Below are 6,000 nucleotides of genomic sequence, written 5' to 3'. Positions count from 1 at the left end.
ATGGAGTAGTGTACTCTTGAAAAACACTCGATTACTTTCTACTGCAATCAAAACTCAAAAGTACATGTCCAATACAAAGGAGTAGTGTACGTACTCTTGGAAAGCAACTCGATTACTTTCTACTACATCCAATATTTTGCATGAATGGTAAATAAACATTGAAAATGCAGAAATCATTTGCTGTGATACCCCAGGATAAAAAAACTATCCTTAAGAAAGACACAATCCAAAGTCATATAAGTGTTACTCACTAGTTTAAGAGGTGTAGCCTTATAAGAAACAGGTCTATAGCTCAGCAGCTTCAAGACATATTACATGGATAACTAGACTGACATAAAAATAGCAATACCAGAATGCAAAAGAGGATTTAACCCGCTCCACAACTAACCTTTCCTTCTTCATTGAGAAAAGAGATTTTAAGTTATTTTATTGAGCTCTCGATAATTTTAAATATGAGTACAAAACCATATCTCCAGAACTTTCAACAGGAGCTTTTATGAAACATAATTCTCATTGTTCTGGATCGGGAGACTTGTACACGTTACCTAAATACAATCCTAAAAGTGATTCTTAGTAAAATAAAAAAATAAATAAAATAAATAAAAGAGAGATTTTTTTGTTAATCAAAATATTGATTTTTGTTAATTAATAAAAAAACTAATACACTCACTCACACAGATGAGCAACACACAATTAACACAGCGCAAAAAACTTTTTACACTCTACTCACTTAAAAGGACACACACACACACACACACACACACGTAAAGCCCTCAGTCGCCCTTTTTTATTGTGATTGGACAAGACAAAAAGTCATACATCATCACCTTTTTATAGTGGTGAAGGTCGGTTGCTTGCTTGATTCTAGATAGATAATATATTGATATTTAATTATAGATTTTTTTCTCATCACTCCCATGACACTATCTGTTCTCCATTTTTAAGAGAAAACAAGATGATTTTAGATTCTTCTAGAGAGTCGGCATTGGTCTTTATCATTCGTCAATAGAGTTGCTTGTGTTTTCCACGAGGGTCTCAGAGGTTGCAGGAGCTGGCTGGTTTTGCTGCTCTCTTGCATTAAATCTTTTGGTTCTCAAGTGTGTAGGATACCTAGTCTCCCGTGGATGCAAAATGGCCTCGTTGGGGTTATCACTCCAACTTCTCTAGCTTGATCTACTGGCTGGATACGGAGGAGGAGGACATGGAAGTATTTTCTCACCTCCATGCCATACAGTGTGGACTCCACACCTAGAGATAAACAAGTCGGACCGGGTTACGTAGAATTTTGAAAATGAGGCCATATATTTGTTACCAACCCTCCCGAATCGAGCAAACATGTTGTAAACATAATAAGAAGGGAGATAGTAAAGGCACATGTGACCTGGCTTTATTGAAAAGATATATCTGGGAATCGATCCACATGAGCTTCCTCCAGTTCCAAAGTTTGTCAGTCATAGCTGGTATGAACAATCATCATTCGTCTCGAACTGTCTAGCATTTTTCCCGTCCAATTCAAAAACTGCACAGATAATCACTCCTGCAAGTTCCTTCAATTTTTTTGAACATACAGCAATGCGTATAGAATTCCCTTCACATGTTTTGGCAAACCAGTGTGGAATATGACGTCCTGGACGTATAAACTGGATTATGGAGCCATATTGTATTAGGTAGCCAAAATATGACTTGTCTTTTGGCAATATAATTACTGCAATAATAGATGAAAATTAGGTGGTTTACTGTTTCTGAAAACTTGTGGCTATATGTTATATCCAAAATGAACGAGGGTGTGAACCACACCAGTTTAAGCTTCTTTTTCTTTTGTTTTTGCTATGTTTTTTGTTCTAAAAATCCTACAAATGGTATCAGAGCTCTAATGATCTTAGTGGGGCTGTGAGTAAAACAGTAAAAATACAGAAAACCTTCCTTCTATCTTTCCTTCATTTTTTAAATGGTTTCAACTCATTTTTCTGCTTCATCATCTCCTATATTTTCTGGAGAAAATTATGCCATGTGGTCTATAAAAATAAAAGCTTACCTTCAAGCTTTTGACTTGTGGGAAGTAGTAGAGACCGAAAGAAATTCTCCCCCTTTGACAACAAATCCCACTATCACTCAAATAAAGCAACATAGTGAGGAGGTTGCTAAAAAGTTTAAGGTTTTATCTGCCTTATATGCTGGTGTTTCAGAAGTGATGTTCACCAGAATTATGGCTTGCACTACAGCTAAAGAAGTCTGGGACAAGCTGAAAGAAGAGTTCCAGGGAAGTGCAAGAACAAGACAAATGCAGGTATTGAACTCAAGGAGGGAGTTCGAAACTTTAAGAATGAAAGATTCTGAGTTGGTAAAAGACTTTATTGACAAACAGATGAAGGTAGTAAATCAGATCAGAATTCTTGGAGAGGAGCTAGGAGATAGAAGAGTGGTGGAGAAAGTGCTGGTCAGCTTATCAGAAAAGTTCAAAGCAAAGATCTCATCTTTGGAGGAGTCAAGAGACCTAAATCAAATTTCTTTGTCAAAGCTTGTTAATGCTTTACAAGCAATTGAACAAAGAAGATCTATAAGACAAGAAGAAACCTCAGAAAGTGTTTTTTTAGCATTACAAAAAGGTAAGGCCCCAGCAAACAATAATCAAAGGAAGCAGCAAGGTAGAAGAAGTAATGTCAAAGGAAAACATGGTGCTGGTACAAGCAGAAAAGGTGAAAGAAAGAAGTTTATGAAGTGCTCTCATTGTAAAAAGGACAACCATCCTAAAAAATATTGTTGGTTTAGGCCTAATTTCAATGTAGAGCTTGCAAACAACTTGAACATATTGAAAAAGTTTGCAAAAACAAAGGAAGACCAGTGCAACAAGCATACCAAGTACAAGTTGCTGATAAAGCACAGCAAAGTGAGAAAAGGCTATTTGTTGCTACATATTATTGCAGAAAACGGCAGCAAAGAAGCTTGGTTGGTGGATAGTGGCTGCACTCAAAATATGACTCATGATGCTGATCTCTTCAAGACCTTGGATAGAAGCTTTGTTTCCAAAGTCCAAATAGGAAATGGAGATTTTATTCAAGTTCAAGGCAAAGGAGAAGTGGCTGTGGAAACTTCAACAGGTACTAAACTCATTTCAAATGTGTTATATGTACCCGAACTTAATAAAAGCTTGTTAAGTGTGGGACAAATGCTTGAAAATGAATATTCTTTGAATTTTCAAGATAAGTCTTGCATAATATATGATCAACATGGAATTGAAATTCTAAATGTTGGAATGAAAGATAAAAGTTTTGTGGTAGAGTGGAACAAGAAAGGAAATAATATTTTTTATGCCAAAACTAATGATGTTGTGGCATAAAAGACTTGGTCATTTTAACTATGACTCCTTGAATCTAATGCATGAAAAGATATTGGTGGAGAATATACCTGCTGTTAGCAAAAACCTGGAAGTGTGCGAAGTGTGTCAGCTTGGTAACCAACAAAGACTACCATTCCCTTCGAAAGGCGCTTGGAGAGCCTCTGAAAAGCATCAGTTGATTCATAGTGATATATGTGAACCTATGAGTGAGAATTCTATCAACGGTAGTAGATATTTTCTCACTTTCATAGGTGATTTCTCCAGAATGTGTTGAGTGTATTTTCTGAAACAAAAATCTGACGTTGCTGAGATATTCACTAACTTTAAAGCCATGGTAGAAAATCAAGCAAAATGTAGCATCAAGGTGATACGATCAGATAATGGGACTAAATATACAGTTTAAAAGTTTGAGTTGCAATGCAAAGAAGCTAGAATTCAACATCAGCTGACCTCTTCCTATACTCCTCAGCAAAATAGGGTTAGTGAGAGGAAGAACAGGACCATAATAGAGATGTGTAGATGCTTGTTGTTTGAAAAGCAATTACCAAAGAAGTTTTGGGCTGAAGTAGTGAATACCTCAGTGTATTTGATAAATAGATTACCAGCTAAAGCATTGGAATTTAAAACTCCATATGAGGTGTGGTATGGGGTTAAGCCTACTGTGGAGCACTTGAAGATATTTGGGAGCATTTGTTATATGCATGTTCCTGAAATTAAGAGAGACAAGTTGGATCATAAAACTAATATGGGAATTTTTGTTGGTTACAGCAGCAACACAAAAAGGTACAGAGTATATCATTTGAAAACTAACAAGCTAATTGTTAGTAGGAATGTTAAAGTTGATGAAGCTGCTGTTTGGAATTGGAAAAAGTGTGAAGTTCAAGCCTCAGAAAAGAATTTTATCCAAGAACATGATGAGATTCAGGAGGAGAATGATTCAAATGATGAAGATGCTGTTGGAATCCGAGATACAAGATCCTTAACTGATGTATATGAGAAAAGCATCCAAGGTACAAGACCTTTGAATGATGCATCCGAGAGAAGCATCCGAGGTACAAGACCTCTGACTGATGCATCCAAAAGAATCGTTTGAGATACAATACCCTTGTCCGATGTTCGAGATACAAGACCCATGTCCGATGTACGAGATACAAGACCCCTGTTCGATGTCCGAGCTATAAGACTCATGTCCGATGGGTGAGATACAAGACCCCTGTCTGATGTCCGAGCTATAAGACCCATGTCCGATGTCCGAGATACAAGACCCATGTCTGATGTCTGAGCTATAAGACCCCTGTCCGAGCTATAAGACCCTTGTCCGATGTCCAAGATACAAGATCCCTGTTCGATGTCCGAGCTATAAGACCCATGTCCGATGTCCGAGATACAAAACCCATATCCGATGTCCAAGCTATAAGACCCCTGTCTGATGTCCGAGATACAAGATTCCTATCCAATGTTCGAGTTACAAGACGCATGTCCGATGTTCGAGGTACAAAATGCTTGACTGATGAATATGAAAGATGCAACCTAGCATTGTGTGATCCAATTACTTTCTATGACGCAAATCAGTTCGAGACATGGAGAGAGGCCATGAAATGGAAATCAATATGATAATCAAAAACAAAACTTGGAAATTAGTGAACAAACCCCAAGGCAAAAAGGTCATTGGAGTGAAATGGGTCTTTAGGACCAAGGTCAATGCAGATGGTACAATAAATAAGCATAAAGCAAGATTGGTAGTTAAAGGTTATGTGCAGCAACCTGGTATTGATTATGGAGATACGTTTGCACCAGTTGCAAAACATGAAACAATCAGATTTCTACTAGCACTTGCCGCTCAAAAGGGCTGGAAAGTTTACCATTTAAATGTGAAATCTACATTTCTAAATGGTTATCTGCAGGAAGAATTACATGTTGAACAACCTAAAGGCTTTGTTGTTCAAGAAAAGGAAGACAAAGTTTATAAATTGCAAAAGGCTCTTTATGGCTTGAAACAAGCTCCCAGAGCTTGGTATAGCAGAATTGACTCACATCTTATTGGAAAAGGATTTAAAAGGAGTGAGAATGAGCCTACTCTGTACATGAAGTCAGGTTCAAATGATGAAAAATTGATTGTTTCACTATATGTTGATGACTTGTTTGTTACAGGAGGAGATTCACAAAGTGTGTTGGAGTTTAAATCTGAAATGCAAAAGGTGTTTGAAATATCAGATTTAGGAGTGATGAACTACTTTCTTGGCATGGAGATATATCAATTTAGTAATGGCATTTTCTTATCTCTAAAGAAGTATGCTGTGGAACTACTCAAAAAGTTTGACATGGAGAAGTGTAATCCAGTTGACGCTCCAATGGTTTACAATCAAAAATTTGAACTCGAAAATAGTGCTGCCAAGATTGAAGTTTCAACCTATAGAAGCCTTATTGGAAATTTGCTGTATTTATGTGCTTCTAGACCTGACATTATGTTTTCTGTGAGTTTGCTTTCCAGATTTATGCATGCTCCATCACATATGCATTATTCTGCAGCTAAAAGAGTATTAAGGTACATTAGAGGCACCATAGACTATGGTATTTGGTTTTTGAAGCAAGAATAAGGCAAGTTGATGGGCTATGTTGATAGTGATTGGGCTGGACGCATGGAGGATTCAAAAATTACTTCA

The sequence above is a fragment of the Ziziphus jujuba genome, chromosome 2 (assembly GCF_031755915.1).
Source record: "Ziziphus jujuba cultivar Dongzao chromosome 2, ASM3175591v1".
Taxonomy (NCBI): Eukaryota; Viridiplantae; Streptophyta; class Magnoliopsida; order Rosales; family Rhamnaceae; genus Ziziphus; species Ziziphus jujuba.
This window is presented reverse-complemented; position numbering follows the sequence as displayed.